This window comes from Columba livia, chromosome 6 (assembly GCF_036013475.1).
Source record: "Columba livia isolate bColLiv1 breed racing homer chromosome 6, bColLiv1.pat.W.v2, whole genome shotgun sequence".
Taxonomy (NCBI): domain Eukaryota; kingdom Metazoa; phylum Chordata; class Aves; order Columbiformes; family Columbidae; genus Columba; species Columba livia.
This window is the reverse complement of record NC_088607.1, coordinates 37,952,110-37,970,375: the sequence shown is the minus strand read 5'-3', so window position 1 is coordinate 37,970,375 and position 18,266 is coordinate 37,952,110. Positions and strand designations below refer to the sequence as shown.

The 18,266-nt window shown below is 40.8% G+C and overlaps 1 protein-coding gene across 3 annotated transcripts in view; it reads left to right on the top strand.

Moving 5' to 3' along the window:
• The window catches only part of PCDH15 (protocadherin related 15), a 695,403-nt gene that overhangs the window by 114,741 nt on the left and 562,396 nt on the right, over positions 1-18,266 (top strand). For all 3 annotated transcript variants that reach the window (XM_065068175.1, XM_065068168.1, XM_065068170.1), the window contains exon 3: positions 3,690-3,920. The gene's annotated coding sequence lies outside the window, so the exon portion shown is untranslated. The remainder of the gene's footprint in view (positions 1-3,689; positions 3,921-18,266) is intronic.

The following is an 18,266-nucleotide window of genomic DNA, read 5'->3' as shown; positions in this document are numbered from 1 at the left end:
CTTTTTTCTTTATTTTTCTTTATTTTATTTTTCTTTATTTTATTTTATTTTTCTTTATTTTATTTTATTTTATTTTATTTTATTTTATTTTATTTTATTTTATTTTATTTTATTTTATTTTATTTTCTGTCTCTTGCATGCTCTGAAGTGATTTTGGAATGCTTTTATTCTCCCACTTAGGAATAATGGCCCCATCTTCAAGTACTCTGATACTTCACATTATTTCAGCAATCCTTACTAGTTAACTGAAGCCCTTTCGATCCTGGGCACGTGTTTGGAAATAGGAAATGATCTGACAGACTGTAATTTGCATCTTAGTCATATAGCAATATTTGGTGCTTTTCTTAAGGTGACACCTTCTGGATTTAGTTGATTACAGGGGACTCTGCTGAGGTCTCTGGGAAGTCGAGCAATGGATCTGAAAGTTTCTGTAAGACTGAGAAATTCTCAGTATTTCCCCCAGAGAGGCCGGAGTCGGGTGTCCTCGTAGCCCGTGTGCCCGCGGCACTGGGGGAGTCTGTAGATTCAGCCTCAAACTGAGTTTGCCAGGGTGTCAAGGGATCCGCATGGGTTTAGGCTTGAGCCTACAGGTGGAGCATAAAAGCCTGATCAGACAGGGAACTCTGGTGGGTAAAAATAGGGAAGAAGAGAATGTTTTTAAACACACGTGCCTATGCATGTGCTGCTGTGGAAAAGAGAGGTGTCTACACGTGGATTTAAATACAGAAAATGCCCGGAATCCAGTGTTCCTGGAAAAAGTAATTCAATTTTTCATATGTTTGTTGACTTACACGAGACTTTCAGATACTTTGTGTCAGGAAAGATACTGGCAAGGTCTCTCTTTTTTTCCTCATTATTTTGTGTGGTTTTCTTTTTTACAGGCCAATTTAAAAAGGCAATTTGGTAGTCCTGCAATCATTTACTTCATCTTGTTTGTCATTGTTTTAATGGATTTTCCTCTCTCATACTGCTTTTCTTCCCCAGTCCTTGACATATTTTAAGAGTTCTTACCTTAATTTTTGTTTTTAATGAATGTTAGCACACTTGAGCAGTGGGAGATTGCCAGAGATGTGAGGAACAGTGTGCGAAATGTCTGGAGAAAAGGCTCTGTGCAATCGGTGGGGTTTTTCTTTTCCGTAGCACTGATCAGCAGAAGAGTATCTTGGTGAGTGTTTTTGGTGGAAGGTGAGTGCTGGAGAGTCAGCCGTGTTTGGGGAGGAATCTTTCTCTTTGAACTGCGGAACATTTGACACGGGGTGATCCACGCCTGCGTGTGTACGTGTGTGTTTTGTACAAAGGCTGGCATCAAAGCCAGGGATTCAAACACACCAATTCTGGCTGTACTGTTACTTTTATTCCTCCTCCTTTGTGTTGAGCCTAAGGCAGGAGCCTTCTGGAGCAAAGGAGCCTGATTCCAGATGGTTTCATGATCAGTGTGTACATCAGAGGTGAATTAACATTGCAGGTGTTTCCAGTGCTGCTTAAATGTTCTTTTACTGTATCTTGTTGTGTGTGATTTTAAGAAGCTTTAGGAAGGTTGTACTACATAACACTGAATATATGTAGAGGTGGGATCAGTTTTCTTGTGAACAATTGTTGAACTTCATGATTATTAGAATTTTAAACACGTAAATAATGGCTGAGGGATATTGTGTGTTAGTCAAGTGGCTCCAATTTTCTTTGCATCAAACAAGCGTCTTAACCCATCCCTATGACAAAGAGTTAAAGGTCTAATCCTGAGTATCTGCTAAAGGTTCTGTCCTGGTTTTGTTAAAAACAAGACCGGTTCTCTTTTAGCGATTTTTCTTTCAGCTCAGTTCTTCTAGTTGGCTGCACTTTTTGGAGTTTTAGCCTGCATATTTTTCCTAGGATGCTGTACTCAGTGCTGATAAGAGACCAACGGAATGCTGAAGAAGCTCATGTTTAGATTCATTACTATGGTAGCTAAGAAAGGCTGATAAGTTTTCCCACGTTCTGTTGTGAGAGGGGCGTGTTTGAGGAGAGGTGGATGGAACAGGTGACTAGAACTGACCAACGGAAGTATTCCATCCCATAATCGTCATACCCCCTATATAAGAGGACTGCTGTGCAGTCCCGCCCGTGACTTCTGGGCGCCTGAGCTGCAGCTGCTGGAGCCGCCAGCCCCGCACCCCCAGCTCTGCTGCTGAGTGACGCCAGCTCCACATCCAGCACTGCAGACTGGGTTTGTATATTTTGTATATAGTCTCTATTTATTAGCAGTGTTAGTAAACCCCTTAAAACTCTCCAACTTGAAGTCTAAGTCTCTCTTCCTTTCCCCTTATCTATCTTATAATCTTTCCGATCTAAAGGAGGGGGTGGTGGAAAGTGAGGGGATACCAGGGAGCGTCTGCCACCGTTTACTGCTGCCTTGCCTTAAACCTTGACATATTAGTCATATTAGTTTTAGCACATTTGTGGAAGCTGAATACTTGCTTCAGGCCTGGTTTCCTGCATGGCTAAGGGATCTCTACTCTTGTACTCGCCTTCCCTACCAGCACAACTCGGGACGGGTTGTGTCCCTAAGGCCATAGAACTGCACGGTTCTCTTTCTCTCTCCATTCAGACCAAGGCTTTTTCTTATTTACCTATGACAAGAGTGTTGCAAATATCTTCTTTTTTTTTTCATTAAGAAAAAATGATGGAACTGAATGAATGAGGATTTTTTTTCCCTTCATGCTCTGCGTTTGTTTGTAGTGCAACAACAATCAAACAAACCAACCCTTAAAGTGTTTGTTTCTGCGAAGACTGCAGATGTGTGCAGCTGTGCCCTTTGCCTGTGGTGTGCGGGTGTAATTAATGTGGTGCTGCACATTAATTGGATGTTAAAAATGTATTAAAGTATGTTTTACTTTGTTTTTCACACATGAATCTGTTACTATTTCTAGATGCAGATTTTTCAGATATTTATAAGAAATTTTAACACACAATTTTCATATGTTTATTACTGGTTTCCTTCAAGAAGAATAATATTGAAACAGAACAAGTCTTTCACTTTCTGTTTTCTTTAGTGTTTTTGTTCTGATGGGAATCTACCAGAAACATTCCCATGGTGTTTTCTATATTCTGATGTATGCTGTTGGACATCTGTTTAATGTCAGCTGGGGTTTACTGAAGAAACACAGGGTTTAAAGCTGTAATTAATGAAAAGTGGTGTGAGTTTGTGCGTGTTTTGGTTTTTCTGACATCTGAAAAGCAGTGCACTGAGCAGAAATCTTTCTAGAAAAACCACAAGGATTTTCCTAACAGCTTTTACTGCCAGTCCGAAATGTCCGGTGAGAGCAGAGGTTTGGTTGGGGGAGAATGGGAGCAAAGTCCTTGATTTGATTTTTAGAGCAACAATCGTCGTACAGGCGCTTCCTGTGGAATTATTGAGACTAACAAGTTCTGTGCTGAGCGTCTGCTCTGTATCCAGCTTACCCTGTGCAGTCGCTTATCTAATACCAAATCTTCCGAAATCTTTTCACTTTTCCAAAGGTGTTCATGCTTTTGAAACAGTGTTTTTCAGTAGTGACCTGATTTCATGGGTTGTCAAGATCATTTCTTCAGACTGCTCTGATCATTCCAGCTTTCCATGTCTGACCCTGGCTCTGGTAGCGCGATGGGGGTCTGTGAGGTTGACCCCCCTGTGCTATGGCTGTTCATGCTCATTCTGTCTTCCTCTTTTGCAGAGCTGATGCACGAGCTTCTCACCGGCTTCTGCACTAGAGTCAAACGTGGAACGCTGTGGAGAGGGACTACAAGAAGTTGAGCTGCTCCATGGATAACGCATCGGGTTCTTCTGCGCACATGTAGAATAAGGTCTGGCTAGTGAGGCAAGAAGATTGCTCTGAGGAGCAGAAGGGATATAGAACACCCACCTGGAGCTTCTCTTGGAAGCCATATCCACCCAGCATTGAAAGGTGAGATTTCCTGTGGGTTTTTTATTTGATTTTTGGTTTATCTGTTTGATTCAGGGAAGACAGTTAAAAAATGAATTGGTTTTAATATGTATCTTTATGAAAGTTATCTGAAGAATTGTGTGTTAATTTGCTTTAGTTTCATCACTTTACTTAGAACTTGGGTTTAAGGCAGTTCTGTTGGTGGAACAACAATTTCCAAGGAGAAATGTACTACTCTTTCCTGATGGCTTAGTGAAGAGAAGTGGGGAGGTGCAGAGACCCATAAAATGCTTCAGAACTGGGGGCAGGCTGGAATGACCGATAGGAGCATCATGAGGTGCTTGATAGAAGGCTGAAATGAGACAAATTTGAACAGAAACTGAGAGTAGGTATTAGGTATTGGAAACACAGCTGGAAGATGAGATCAGTTACCCTATTACTTGGTAACTTTAAATTGAAGTTATATAGAATTCAACAAATACCACCGTGGGGCTAGCAAAGACATTCTTAGTTATGGTTTGCAGGGGATGTCCAAACCACAAAGGCAGGATTCCCTTCTGGCTTATTCTTATCTGTTTGGAGCTGATTGAAAGCATCATTTCTATGGTTTAATGTGCGATGGATAAACGTATAGCTGGCAGTTAGAGGTGAGGAGGAAGAGAAGGCGTTAGGAAGAGAGTGGGAATTGTCTTGCGCATGTTAGAAAACGTGTTCCTCTTGTTCTGTCCTAAATGGAAGTATCTGGTGGTGGAGGGGAGGGGGAAAAGGGCAGAGAAGCACATCAGGGAGAAACCAAGTGCTAGGAATGGCACTGTTCAGAAATGTTGACCTAATTTTGCTTTTTACTGGGAAAATAACCTTTTTCAGGAACCAGACAAAAGGTAGGTGTTCCATGTAAAGTAATTTTCAAAGTCTGACATTTAAGTATTTGCTCCTCAGGTGGTTGCCTGAAAGGCTGCTGAGGTGGCTCTGTGGGGAACGTGTGCTCTTAAAAGTTACAAAAGATGTATGGTTTGTGTTCTTCATCATGAGCTTTATTTGTGCTATCACCTAAAACTTGATGTAATTAATTCCGTTGCATAAGATCACTATATTCACATCTATTTCCCTGATTAACTTTCATGCTATTGATTGTCTGTGGGATATCTCAAGCAGTATGAATGACAGTATAAAGATTATTTTAGATTATGAATAATCTTTTATCACACTGTCTCATAGTTGATATTTCTTCTCTAAGGTTCATCCAGTGAACCTGTTAGGTCTCTGTTATAGACAGGAAAAATACTGTGGCTCTTTTGATGGTTGTACTTGTGTAGTCAGGCAGAGTGGTAGTTGTAGACTCTTGATTTGTGGCAGGAGCAGAGCAGCAGCACCTCAGCATCATGAACTAATGAAAGCTTGGCTATGGAATTTACCCAGTTGGTGCTGTTGTCTGGCAGGTTACTGCGCTAGCTGTTATTTAGGTAGCAAATTATTTCTGTGAAGGAATAGAACTAGTTAGAAAGTCTTAGGCTACTTTTATGTGACTGTTTTAGCAGCGTGTCTCAAAATAACATTGATTTGCAAAGTCAAGTGATGACAGAGGACATGGAAACTTCAAACTGAACAGGCTGATCTTTACTAATGTTTTACATTTAACTTAATTTTGTGAAGACTAGCTAGGACGAAACTATATCAAAGCTATATTTATTGGGCAAAAGTAGAAACCTCAATTCTGACAACTTATTGAGGTTTTGCTGTTGCATTTTTTTCTCTGATAAGTTTAAATTGAAAGCAGAACATTCAGAAATAGGGAAGTTTAAAAATATCTATTCTGTTAAGCAGTTAGTATTGACCCACCCTAAAATATGAACATCCAAACCAATTCAGTAAATTGCTCTGTATATTCTTTTATAAAGAGGAGGTCGTTCTCGTGAGCTTTCATTCTATGTATTTGCTGCTTAAGGTAGAATCAAATTTCCCAGTTGTTCCACTGGGTTGGATTGGACGCTACTCTTAGGCTTAAAATAAATCTAATTTTCATAAGAAGTGTTTTCTCAGCAGTTGCTCAGCTCATGACTGAATGGAGAGTACTCTCCTGTCGCTATTTGTCGATAACAAATAGCACAATTCCTCAGGCAGTCACCACTTTGCTCGAGCCTTCACAAAGGTGCTTTGGGAGCTGGGACGTGGCCCCCCAGCATTTGCGCTTGTCAGCAGCATGGCCAGCAAGACCTGGCCCGTGTTATGAGAGAGATGATGTTGGTCCGTAGCTGCTGCCTGAGAGCTCAATACAACACTCCAGGCACCCTGACTGTCCCCGCTGCATCTCTCTGGCTAACTTACACATCTCAAGCAGTTCCTTGCTCTCATTGCTATTTACATGTCCTAAGGGTTGCAATCCCCTTTTTGTTCTGCATTCTTTTAAATTAAAAATGGTTTTAAAGTCTCCTTATCATTTGAGATTAGCTTCTTCTCTTTGATCTAGTCTAACAGAAACAAACCAATCCACCCCACCAAACAAAAAAACCCAAATCAAAACAAACCCCACAAAACCCAACAACCTCTGAAATACAAGAACCAACTGAAAAACCCTGGTTTGTAATCCCAGCTCCTAACTGGTTTTGTAAGAGACTTTCTGTGAGTTTTAAGTCACTGCAGCTAGTTGTATTTTCAGTCTGCTTTGAGCCGAGTGTTTCTGTATTTAAAGGTTTCCCTATTTTCATCCACTGCTTAAGAATAAAAACAATCAAAAATCCCCACAAAACAAAAACACCACCACAACAACAAACCACAAACAAACAGAAAACCCCAAATGCTGTGTATATGGTGAATCTGCTTTTCTGTTTCATTGTTGGAGATTTAGAGGGCAACACGTAGCCACATTCCGCTTTTGATTCCTATGGAGATGCCAAGTGGCAGGAGGGGGCTGAGCGGCAGCCGTGCAGCTGGGGTTGTGTGGTTTATACCAAACCAGAAAACAAAGGTGAAAAGCAATTGTATTCATCCCTAAAAGGAAGCATTATTATAATAAATATACTTCTTACAAATTTGCTGTTGATGCTGTTTTTCAGTCACGTATTTTCTTGTGTCCTGCTCAGCCATACTCTTTGCAATGCTGGCTGGCTTATGTTAGTTAGCACTCCAGTCACAGGGAGGTCTGCAGTGAGAGTTATACAAAACAAAATAATTACATTTTCACACTTCTGATAAATTCCGTAGGTGAAGCTCAGTCTCAAGGAGTCCTTGTTCCTTCTGTTCACATTGATATTGCAGTTCAACAACAGTTCAAATAATGATCTTTCGCGGGTGCGTTGAACTCCTGTTTAGCTGGTAGAAAATCTTTGAGCCCCCTCTGGTGTGTGCTTGAGCTACCGGGGGTTGCAATTGTGGGGATGGCAGAAATATGGAAACTCTTATTTTAATGCAGTGTCTGTGATGACTCATGGGTGCTGTTTAATGGATTTTATACCATTGGTGCATTCATGGGTGCTGTGAGAGTTCTCTCACTCGCTCTCCCTTATCTTCTCTCTCTTCCTTCAGTTGTAAATTATGGGGGTAAAAATGTCCCGTTACTTCATTTATATGTAGCAACTTGGAACAGACCCCACATGTGTGCTGAGCCTTCTGCTTTTGTTCTCCTGTGACGTGTCCATGAAATGCATGTCGCAGGAGGTGCCTCTGTCCACAGCCGGAGCAGGTCCTGGAGCAGCCCTGGAGCGGTGCTCAGTGCGGACACTTCTACAGTTATTTTGTATAAAACCACTTGCATTATTTTTCAACCATTCCCTGATGCTTTTTTAATCGCAGGTCTACCAAATGCAGTAAGTGAATTCCAAAAGTTCCACTCACTGTTTTCCTCCATTTTCAAAATAAAAGCCGGCACTTATACTTGAGGACAGAAGCAGCAGCAAAATCAGCTCTTCCTCTTGATTAAGCACAGAAAGATCTCATGGCTGGAGATGACTGTTCAACTTCTACCTTCCAGCGTTTCAACTTCTAGTTAAAAAAAAACGATCCAGCCTTTGGACATGGAAGCTTCTAATTAGTTCTTTCATCCCTAATTTCAAAGAGAAAAATCTGTTCTGGATACTGGCCCTTTTGCTGGTTATAAAAACCTGTCTTGGAGAAAGCATCCCGAGCAGTGCGTGATGATCTATTAGTACTGCACTTACTGACATAGAAGTTGCACACCTCTTCTTTTTTATCTTCCCTCCCACCCCAAGCTGGCAATCACTTTAGATTTACGTACAGATTTCCTGGAAACTTCTTATTTCTTAGCAATGGCACCTATGCTGACGTCCGGAAGCTTGATTTGAATCAATAAATGTAATGAGTAGGAAGATTAATTCTCTCAGCACTCCAGAATCTTTTGGCAGTTGCATTAGACTTTCACATCTCTTATACATTTCTGAAGCAAATGTATTTAGAGGACTCCGTTTCTGGCTCCCTTGGACAATAGAGAAGGTGATAAAACCACGCTTCAGAACAACGGAGGTGGGGAAGGAGCGAGTGGTCACACGCCCAGCAAAGTGCTGTCACCTCACGCTGGTTCTCATGGGCTCCATTCAGAAAGAGAACAGGGAGTGGGTTTTGGTCATTTTTCTCTTGTCTATGCAGAATAAGCTGTTTTATCTTTAAGGAAAGTTGCTGTATAATGCAGAAAGAGTCACGTATAACCAGATATGCTGGCATTGCAAAAACGGATAGAGGTTTCATCTTTCAGATGTTTCAAGGATTGTTTTCTCTTTCAGACAGCTGAAAGTTATCACCCATTTTCCAGTCTGAAACGGACAGATTTTGATTGAATCACAGCCATTCCATTTTTAGTTGAAGTCCACAGGTGGTTATTGGGTTGTGCAGGAGAGAAAAGGTGGGAAAAAATACCTACATGTGGATGAGTTGGGTTGACATTATGCTGCTTCCCATATGTAAAATAATCAGTAGCAGGAGGGAATATTAAAAATCTCTACTTAGGCAGCCTTGGTGTTTAAATAATTGATTTAGCATGTCATACTGCATGAAAAGAGGTTAGATGCCAAGAGCTCTGAAGTTTTCCAGTCTCCTGTATGATATCTAAATTATCAAGAACAATTGTTGTTTCTGTTCCCTGTTAATAATACTCTTGCTTTAGGAGGGAAGATTATTTATCCATTTTTGTCAACAGAATAGTTGTTGGATTTAGCATAAGAAAGCTATGGTGGAAAGATGCTGGCTGAGTAATAACTGAAGGTAATTGTGCTTGCAGTGACCCGGCCTGTAATGAAGAAGTTTCCTGGTTTTCTTTGAATGACACTGTTCATTATGCAGGACACACCAGTTAAAATTCAGACCTGAAGCCAACTCAGGTGGTGAGGTAATTAAGCAGTCAGTGTGGAATAGGCAGTGACATAACAAACGCTCTGCGGTTGGTTCTTACCACTGTGCATTCAAGTGCTTAGGCGGAGTATATTTTTCCACCTGAAGATAACATGAGTTTCAGTGTTAATTAGTCATCGTGTTCTGTTGGTGTAATCATGTGCACATACTCTTTCTGCTTACATGCACATATATAAACTTATATGTATAGTTCTCTTCCTTTTTGCTGCATATTTGCAGAGAGTATAAATATCTAGAGATTTTGTTTATTTACGTGTGGTTCAACTGATTCTAGAAATTTGCATCTCGGGTTGAAAGTCATTGAAATGTTATCCCTTCCTTCCAGTCTGGCATTCAGGCCACAACAGTTTTCAGATCACTGTGAGGAGTTTATTACAGCGGAAGATCTCCAAAAGGACACTGTGCATTTCTTCCCTGTAGATACCGTGCTATGCTATAATCAGGAAGACAACATATAAAAATATTAATAGATTAATCCTGATGCTTATTGTTACCTGATTGTCAGATGTAGAGGGAGAGGGCAACCTGATGGCCTTTGATTTATTTAGCTGGTTATTTTGCAGGAAAAATATATACTGGACGTCTGTCTGTTATGACAATGTACAGTTGTCTCTGAAGTTGCCCAGACCAGCTCAGAGGTTGTTTCTTGGGATCTTACAGACCTTGAAGAGCTGGTAGACGTAGGTCAATGTCTTTCTGTGACACCACAGGTTGTTCTTTGTGGCATTTTTAAATAATTCAGTCAGTATGTTTTCACTAGTAATAAATAAATATTTTTTAAATCACTCAGCAGCAACCTGCCCTTAGTCTGTAGAGTGTGAAATGTTTTAATCTGTAAAACCAATTATACCTGTGTGCTTTCAACTGTTCCCGGTGTCTCTTAGCTGGAATCAATGCATTCTGTGAGGAGTGAGAGACATGAGAAAACAATAGCCACCTCTTCCTCTCTGATTTCAGGTAAAAAGAGCATTTTGGTACAGTGTTGCTGTGGGTTCTGAGTGGCAGTAGGGCTGAAATTCCCTATTGCCCGTTGCTCATCTCAGCAGCAAATGCATTTTTATTAGTTTACTCAAATTCCCTGAAAGAAAGAGCAGCGCTATTGGAACGGCCATGCACGTAGCGTTTTTCTGTGTGAGCAAAAGCTGTAATAGGGTGAGTTAACCAGAGGATTTGAACTCTGTGGATGAATATGTACGATAATTATCTTCTCTGCCTATTTGGCTGCAGTTTATAGGAAGGGTTTTGACTGACGTGGAATCTGTCTCCATGAGTATTCTCTGCAGCCACGTGTGTGAGCAGGAGTGCCTGCTGCTCTTCTGGTGTTTACCCCAAATGTCAGGCTGGTGTTTGCAGTTTGACGTACACCTGAAGGTAATCTGAAGCTTACATAGGTAGATTGATTGTCCTGAACAACAGGGAGGTTACTCTCATTTAGAAAATGTCAATCATCTCATTTAAGCTTGTAGAATCAGGATTATGCTCTGTTGTTTGACACTGCAAAACCTCCAGGATTGCTTACTCCTTAAAGGTTAAATCTCTTTATTGCTGGATGAATTAATCTTTTTGATAGCTTTATACAGGCTCTCAGACATGACAGAAACCCCTTGTGGACTGGTGAAACAGTAAATCCTTCTTTGCTGTTGGTGGTGTTGTTTCCGTGTGGTGTTTGGGTGTGGTTGACACTTCTGCATTCTCTGCCTGGCGCTGTGGGCTGAGCATGTTGCTCTTTGAGGGCCAGACATAGTGACAGGGGACTCTCCAGTGACAGGGAGCCCCCAGGAACTCCAAAAGAGCTAGGTTGCATGGCAAAGTTGCTGGAGAAATTGTAATTTTTTTAAATTATTCTTATTTTTTTGTAAATAGGTTGATTCATCTTGTCGTTCTAGCTCTTCGCTTATAGAAACTTCCATAATACAGAATTTCCCAGTGCAAAATGGAAAAGAAGGTACTTTGCTGCAGATTGATTTTGCCCTAGAGTAGGTTATTTTTCAGCTTGTTCCCCAAATACTGGATTCTCCGCTGTTGGCAGAGCTGTGACTCTGGTTTGTTCTCGGGGGTTGTATCAAGGGCTGCAAGCAGGTGCCGCAGCCCTGGGAGGGACCAGCGCCAGCTGCGCCCACACGGAGCCGAGGAGAGGTGCGAAGGAAGGGGTTTGCCTTTTCTGAAATGTCAGCTTCGCTGCTTGTGGGTCTAACATCTGCTCTTCAGAAAATCGTGACTTTAGAACGAGTCATTATCTTTAGAAAGAAACAGAGACATTTCAGAATTTGTTCAGTTTAAATACAAGTCTTCTATTCCAGATCTGGCCAGTCTATCACCAGTTCTGTTTCCTTGAGGAAATAAAAGAAAAAAAATAAATCTATAGACTCGTTTTATAAAATTCAGGCGCTGTTTTATATGTATAACTCAGACCTGCCTTGGTGTATCAGAAAGGTGGTTGAATGGCAGCTTAAGGGAAGTCCCCAAAGCAGGTAGATTATTCCATTGATTTAAATGCAAGCAGAATGTCAACATAAGAAATAGCCATAATGTGCAGTGACGGTGTAAGTCCTGTTGCTGTCCTTACCGCTGTCCTGGCATGTTGCTGAGAACAGAAACGTTTCCTGCAGGACACTCAACAGGAGTTGGTATCAAATGCTTAAGAAATGTGCATCAATACAGGTTCTGAATGCTGCATTTAGGTCAGTCGGTATCAAGTTGGAATGTGAAGAATGAGGTTTTATTTAGTACTTGTATCAGCGTCATGTTAGTACTTTCTGAAAAAAACCTATTCTGAATAAGGACATTTCTGTACATGGTTGTGTGACAGTGCAGCAATGCTCTCTTTCACAAGCAATGTTGAGATGGCTGTTGTTTTGAAAAGCCTTTAAGGCTTTTTCTAAGAATTGTGTCTGACTGGATAAGGATTGTATGTCTAACAGCTCTTCATTTATATACAGAGAGTTTGTGTTCCCAGATGTTACAAACCTCCGCAGTTGAGAACATCAACCTAAATCTGTTTGTCAGTTGACTTTGGGGAGAAAAGAGAGGGCAAAAGAGCAGAGTCTGCAGCATGTAGCCTTCACTTGCTGGTAAAGAACGTGTACCTAGACCCAGCCTAAGTTCCAGCCTGCCCACCAACCTGGCCTGATTGCCTGATTTCCTGCAAGCCTGTGTAATCCGTGCCCATTGATGACTTCCATTGGTTGCTGGAGAAAAGCCGGAGGAGAATGTGAATGTCTGACAAGTCGGCAGAAGTTTTCCATTCAACTTCTTAGCAGGTTATCTTAAAACGCTCTTAAATTATCTTTGCGTAATTGATCAGAATTGCAATGCCGATCTTGTTATTTTGCAATCTCTGCCTCCTAAACGTAGCATGTGCTTCAACTAAGATTAGACTAATGCATTTGGTTCCCAGCTCAACATTACACTTAGTTTTCTAATAAACAGTTTTCTCAGTCTGCTCTGTGCCCCAGTCTCCTGTAAAATGGAAGAACAGTTCTTCATTTCATGGGATAGCTGTAAACGTAGAAGTAACAAACATTAGTGTTATATTCTGTTCTTGTGATGATAGAGTTGAAGAACAAAGATGTCATGGAATCAGTATGTTATATTTTGGCAGTGCAAGAGATAAAAGGTGATGTATTGCTTGTTTTCATGCATCTGCAGCTTGCAGTCCGATTTGCGAGGAGCCGTTAGTAGCTACACTGTGTGTGCGCTTCACATGAGATGGGACTTCACCTTAGATGCGACTTGTGCCTCGCAGAGGCGAAGTTTCTCACAGTTGGAGGAGATGAAGTGACAGTTGTTTCCCACAAGAAAAGCCAGCAAGGATGATCTAGCAGGCAGCGCAGTTCGGTTCTAATGTTGGCAAGCAAAGAACACAAAAAGGCCTTTCTGATACCTCTGCTGCCAATGCAAGAAAATACACAATTGTGATAGTGGCAGCAACTCTTGGTATCATAGAAAAAAGTTGAAGTAAAATGTGGTTATAAGTAACATATAAATGAGTAAGACCAGCCTTTCAGGTTTGTTTGTTTGTTGTTGCCATTGTGCTTGCCCTGGAATTGTCACTTTATTGTGGTATCTGTGGTTGTATATCACTTTAAAGTGTAAAGGCAAAAGGGTTCAGGTAGAGAAGGCACCTTCCTGTGTAGTGTCTGCATTATCACTTGCAGTTCAATAGGGTTTTTGCAGTAAATTACTGTCTCTCTTTTTCCTTGTCTAGTACCTGTGGTCAAGAGAAGCACATGGGCTGTCAGATTTGTAAAGCTTTGTGGAGAGTGGTGTTGTAATGAGAACGGCTTTGGAATAAGTAAGCTTTCATATACACAACCGCGTTACTGTAAAGAAAACAGGAATCTGAAGAATTACAACTATTATTAGAGGAGGATATTGTGGTACGAAAAGGGAAAACAGGAATAGAAGAAGAAAAATCGGTAGCAATACTACTGATTTGTGTTGTGTCGATAACTGCTATGCATGTATAGGAGAATCTACGTATATTTAGTATGCTTTTGTATCTTCTAGAGGCAACTCCAGAGATCTGGAATTTTCACTTCTACATTGGAATGAAAACAAAACAGAATGAGCCTATTTTTCATGTAGCACTAAGGCTTGTGGCACTGCCCGGGGAGGACAAAACCAGCGGGACAGGGACTCAGCCCAAAGAGTGTCATTCCGCTGTTAAAGGTGATGCTGTGGCTCCAGTATCCGGTCAGAAAGGTTTCCTTTCTTCACACCATACAGCGTACAGTGGTGAAAGCAAACTGTCTCTGTTAGAAAGGCAGATGTTACATGGGCCCTGCCAAACGTATTAAATATATGGCTTTACAAGTCCAGGCCAAATCGTGTGCTTCTTCATGGGGTTAAACTGTAAGTGTAATCCAGCCTGCAGTTCTTCTCTGGGTGATTTCTTGTTGGCTTTAGAATTGATTTCCCTTTACTAGTGGCCTGGCTAATACTTCTCTTGAATCTAGTTCAGATGTGCTGATTGCCAAGGTCATGATTTTTATCAGAAGTCCAGAGGTAATGGGAATTTCATAGCAATTTTAATCACTTTTTTTTTCCTGAGGTGATTTTTTTGATTTCTTTATTGCTGTCATCAAGACAACGCATATTCTGACATCCACTTTAGACCAAGGAAATGACATCTTTATAGTCATCAGAGGTACTAATGGGCACATTAATTTCTCAGTGAACAGTTGGAGGAGGTGAAGTGACAGTGTGCAACTGCGCCAGAGTTCTTCTGGTATCCAACTATTTGCTTTTGCTTTCCTTCAGCCCAACTGATTTTCTGGTACAAATGGAGTGCTCAGTTAATATTAAGTCAATGAAATGCTTGATTTATAAAACAGTAAACCAGAGTTTGTACGTTATCGAGAAGACAGATTTTATTCCATTTCTCAAACTAGCATTGAATCACAAAAAAAATTACCTATAATGTCCTGGCCTGTAATCTCACAAGTGTATGTTCCTTGCAGTGTGAGCAGTAGGGCAGAATGCATCAAATCCTGTCAGGGGGGCTGGTCAGCTACAGAACGGGAGTCTTGGTGTGTTTGGGAAGAGATTTAACTGTCGGTGCGGGTAAGTTGCATGGCTGGTACTTGAAGAAATGCTTTTATAAAATGCAGTTGTTAATATGTTGATGGTGAAATGACGGCACCTTATTCACAGTCCCAACTTGTGCTATAGTGCAATTTCCAAAGGCGCCTGTATGTTGTCCAGTATATATGGCAGTCATGCTGTTACTCTGAGAACTGGCTTTGCTCTTTCTCCCAAGAGAAATTTACTGCCAAACCCACATTTTAATGGTGATGATGTGCTTGCTGCTTTGTCTTTTTGTCAATTCATGTACATATATACAATTCATGTATATATATACATGATTTAAGGTCATGTTTTTTTGTATATGTAGCCTTCGAATTTGTGGCTATTTTCATGGCTAGCCTTTAGCATTCTTTTTAAATGTACCTACCTTATTTGCTTGTTTAGAAAGATTCAGTACAAACGTAAAAAAGAATAAGGCATTTTTTCTTTCCAGTTAAGAAATGTTACTTGCATGAGCAACGTTTTAAGTACTTTAAAGGCTGGCATGACTTAAATTTTAAAGTTTGAAATTGAATATACATGTATTTTTGAGGATGGGTGCATGGACATACACACTTAGAAAATTCGTTTTGATTTAGCTGAGTCATAACTAACGTAGACAAAGGCACCAGCTCTTCACAATACAGTAAGAACATCACTTGATAAAACCCAAACCCCTGTTGTTTATTTATGCATTTTCAGATAGTTTCTTTGGAGGCGTCATTCTGAGTGGTGTGACTGAGAAAAAGTTAGGAGCAGATACGGATTTTCAAGGATTCTGTAAATAACAGATGTAGCCTAAACACCAGGGCATTATAATGAATTGGAAATATAGCGTGTTATCATACTTAGAGGATTATATTACATTGTAAGGTTAACGGCTAAGATTATACATATGTGTTTTTTCTTAAATAATACTTCATAATATTCAGTTTGTTCTTGGCAGGCTATGTCTCAAGGGATGTGCCTGCTGTTATTTATTCCTAATAGCTTGTCTTCTGTAATGTAGCATTGTTTGAGCAGCTGTGTAATATCTGATGTCACGCTGGCTTTTTTGATTTCTCCAAACTGTGACCTCTTCCACCATCGATGGAGCACCTTTGTACCTTGTGTTGTTCGTGACTCTTCTCTGAGCCACCTACACTGGTTTTTGCTGAGATTCTTAGAATCATTGACTATTTCAAATTGGCAGTGACACGTAAGGATCATTGAGTCCAACTCTTCGCTCCTCACAGGACTGTGTAAAACTAAGGGTGCTATGCTAGTCCTGGTTTCCACCGTGGAAAGCAGCACTTGATCCTTCTCAGTTCTGCTGACGCCCAGTGCTTGTGTTCCCATCGATTGTGCCTGCAGTTGTTAATACTCATTCCTTTCAGCTGGTGATTGTTGGTGTGTAGTTGCTTTGATTTAGTTTGCTCATTGCCCTTACTTTGTTAGTCATAATCCTGCCTCCAAGATGTGTTACTCACTCAAAATTAATTACTGATGGAGCTTTGCAGTCTGGTGAAATGAGGCTCGTATTGGTGGGTGTACAGATCAAATGATATTTCTGTTCATAATGATTTTTGTTTGTTTCTAACTGAAGGAAGATACAGAAATCAATGATTCTTCTTTTGGACAGGAAGAGGGAGACCTGCAGTTTCTTGAGGTCACCCCGCCTATTCCTTTATAAGGAACTGACAGTCGAGACTTATCTTTTATTTAGGCCTGAAATGACTCTGCGGCATAAGTTACAGTGCACAGAAGAGCAAAGCCAGAAAATGGCATATGAAGTTTCTTTCTGGAGCACGGTTCCTTTTCTGGCAAAATTTGGCAAAGCCAGTGCTGGGGTCAGAGGGTGCTCACTGAGCACTGACACCGTTCCGCTCAGTCGGTACTTCATATATGGCCATGACAATAGGACTCTGTTTTTCTCTAGATAAAGATCTCATTCCGTTTTCTATTTTAACATCTGAGAAAACATGAAAAGTTTCACAGAAGAAAAATATTTTGGGGTTCAGTGGAGGATTCCCATTGGTATAAACAAGGTGTCCTTTGGGCAGGGGTGAAGCTTGAAGCTCTGTGCCTCAGAATACATGGCTGCTTCTCGTTCCTCTCCTGTATTCCATGGCCAAGTAGCTGGCTGACATTCGGATGTGTTGAACACTGCCTGCTCCCAATGTGACTTTAGAGGAAAATTGTAGCTGGGAGCTTTTTTGGATGTTTTTCCCTCTCTGCGCTAGACATTCTAATAATAAATACCCCAACGAAACGGTTCTGCACTTCTGCTAGGCAGCATGGAAGGGGAACAGATTTCAAGCCCATGGAAACTGGGTTTCCTGAACCTTCAAACGAGATAAAAATAATATTGCAAATATGCATTGTGCAGTCCAGAAAGATCTGTTGATAATCAGGTTTATTTTTCAGTTATAAAGCATTCTATTTGATAATGCAGAGGGAATAGAGGGAGTGTGTGCACCTCCCTGGGTGAAAGCATCATTCTGTAGTAGCCACCTATTGTGGCACTAGGAAATCTCCTTGGCTTCCGTGAGTAATGACCTGGAATGGATAGCTCTAATTCCCTTTTAAAAATGCCTCCGTAACTTAAACAGCCCTAGTTGTGCTTATTGAAGCATTTGCAATTACAGGAAATGCCTGTCTGGAGCTCTGCTCTGTGTATAAGCCACTACTATTACAGAGATTAAATAATTTAATGCACCAAGTTTCTGTTGTTCCCTTGAGACTACAGCTGCAAAAGTACTTTCACAGGGGTTTTGTTTGTTTCAACTCTCCTTAGCTTTCAGTACTTGAGTCGAAATTGTCATTAAATAAGTGGTGTATCAGAACATTTTTATTAGTCAAAAGGATGTTCGTACCACATACTTATCTAAACCAGATGAAGCTGAAAACCTTCCAGAGCACTTGTGAAGTTGTTCCATTTTTCCTCCTTTCTAAGCATAAATCTCCAGGGAAGCACCAAAGCAGTGTCCGCTGTCAGAGTCTGATACAGAGTTGTGGCTGTGAACAAGTCGGGATCATTTTTCCTGCCAAAACCTCGATTCTGGGCCCTGCTCTCTGAGCTGCTTTCCAACCCCCTTGCTCCCCTGGTAAGCAATCTCTTCCCAAATTCCAACCAGTGACCCCTGGTCAGCGGAGCCGCCACTGTGTATCCCCAAGGCTGTGATTGGGTGGGTTGAACTAATTACAGTAATGTATGATAATGGAGAATCCAGTAGGACTTTCCTGCCTTTCCACTAAGTATGCCAGGTTTTACACCTCAGGGATTTTTTTAATGAATATGAATTGGTAGTTTTATTTCAACATACAGACTGAGCACTTTTGACCCAGTAAAGACTGAATACTGCAAATTTGAGCCTTCATTTTTATGACTATGTTTTTTTTTCCTGTGTTGATTATCTCTGTTCTGTTTTACAGAGGCTGGACTGAGTTTGGTTTTGTTGT